The 2,179-nt window shown below is 36.1% G+C and overlaps 1 long non-coding RNA gene across 1 annotated transcript; it reads left to right on the top strand.

Moving 5' to 3' along the window:
* Positions 1 to 347: 347 nt before the first annotated feature.
* Positions 348 to 1,585, top strand: LOC141346378 (uncharacterized). The gene is made up of 3 exons (XR_012357203.1): positions 348 to 588; positions 942 to 1,042; positions 1,421 to 1,585. It is a non-coding gene; the product is annotated as an uncharacterized lncRNA (long non-coding RNA).
* Positions 1,586 to 2,179: the final 594 nt, after the last annotated feature.

Here is a 2,179-nt window from a genome sequence, read left to right as displayed (position 1 = left end):
GTAATGTAAATGCGTGGGGGGAGGTACAGTATGCGCTCATTGAAAATTTGTTCGGATTTATGTTCTTCACAGAAAATAAGCCAAAGCCAATGAATTTCAGGTTGAAAAAATAATTAATTGTTTAATTTTTCTTTTGAAAAAAAACTGAAAACGGGTCCCACAGACCCGAACACCATACAAGGGTTAAATAGTGGAGGATAATAGGGATCAGGTGCGGGACAAATTAACTGGGGATTGCAAACAGGTGTGGGGCAAATCAAAGATGGTGGGAAGCAATACAAAGGATCGTGGGAGATGAAGTTCAATTAAAAGTCCAGAGGGAAAACGGTAAACAAACAGGGGAACGAACAGAAGTGTTACAGCAGGCCAAATGTCCCTGGTATGATTTACAAGACACACTCTGGAAGTGGTCTAATCTTAAGCTCTGTTTTATTTATCAATATTCCTCTGTCATATATCAGTGAAGCCAGTTAGAGTCTAATGTTTTCTAACATGACAGGAATATTAACCCCTCTCTTTAAAGGTGTTGCAACTTGCAAGAATTGGAGGGAAAGAAGTGAGGGATTGTGTCCACAAAGTTCTTGACAGGTATTTGCAACAGTATCCCAACACACAGAACTTGACAATCCTGTTACATTTCTTCTCACAGTTTGCCCTTTTTTGTGGTGAAGAAATAAAATATATTTATACTTTAAGTGTGGGTAACCAAACAGTTGCTGGTCCACATTGACAAAAAAAAAAACTTAAAAAAAAAAAAAACTAAGGAAATCACTAAGGACCAGCAACTGTTTGATTACCTACATTCTTCAAAATAACCGTCATGTTCAGAAGAAGAAATAAACTCATTTCAAACTATTGAAGACGAAAAACTATGAGAATCGTATAAGTTTTGGGTGAACTATCCATTTAATGTTAATTTAAATGGTGCATTTGTTTTTCAGGCTCTTTACCAACCAGTTGATGGCAAAATTCACTATGAAGGGGAAGGGAAAGAAGCAGAATCTTCCTCTGGAGACGACTAAAACTTATGAAGCAATTAAGGGTACTCAGCATTTTCTCCATTTTAACCATGTAATTTTAACGCCAACTCACTCATAAGATTTTCCTGTGATTTTTCTGTGAGTAAAGTTACATATAAAGGTCTGTACAGAATGATTAACTTGGGTCAGTGAAAAAAATGGAACATTAGAGACAAGTCTAAAAATCTGTGAGTAATTGAGAGAAATTGGATGTTGTGCCAGCAAATTGCAGTATTTGCATTCTGCATAGTGCTTCCTTTTTATTTGATTTCTTGACGGGAAATATTTTAACAGCTCTTAATGTTTTCACATAAAAATACTAACTGAACATTCATACTGCAGTGTTATGTACACTGGTTTTCTTTACATGTTTGTAATTTGTTTTCGTTCTACTCTTGCAGCTGCAGTCATGACATGGAACAAAGAAGTTACAGAGGCGACAATAAAGCATCATGCCTCAGAACATCTCAAACATGCCCCGGGGAGGAATGGAGATGGATGGCACACAGGGGTGGACACTAACTAAGGACTGTTGCATGACTTTACAGTCCCTCCCCTCCCCCCCATGTCAGACCAAATTTTTAATCTCATGTCATTTGTTTATTTCTGTGTTTCTTTAATTAGATTTGATGGAAAATAACTGAGGACTTTTGTATGAGTACTGTAAGGCATTTTTGTTTATTTCCAGTGTAGTTTAACTATTATAATGTATTTATATCAGCTTGTAAATATGTTAATATTTTGCTGAAAAACTCATTAAACATTAAGAAATCTCTTGTCATTTTAAACTAATGATGTGGCTTGGTCAGCAATAAAAACATGTTTAAAAAGACATCTTATGAATGTTCACTTTATGTTTTTTGGACGTCATTATTGCACACTTAAAAGACGTCTAGAACAGACATCGCAAAAACTTTCATTCTGGATTCTCAGTGGATGTCTTCTGAACGTTCAATATTTATCTCACTTGGACGTCATTACTGCACACTTACAAGACGTCTAAAACAGACGTCGCAAAAACTTTCATTCTGGCTTCTCAGTGGACGTCTTCTGAACGTATGGCAAAGACGTCAAAATTACGTCTTTTGGACGTCTCTGTGTTTGGTGGGTGGATTAGAATCTTTACTCGTGCCACTTTGTTAATCATACTTCTAAAATTT

This window comes from Garra rufa, chromosome 12 (genome assembly GCF_049309525.1).
Source record: "Garra rufa chromosome 12, GarRuf1.0, whole genome shotgun sequence".
In the NCBI taxonomy this organism is placed as follows: domain Eukaryota; kingdom Metazoa; phylum Chordata; class Actinopteri; order Cypriniformes; family Cyprinidae; genus Garra; species Garra rufa.
This window is presented reverse-complemented; position numbering and strand designations above follow the sequence as displayed.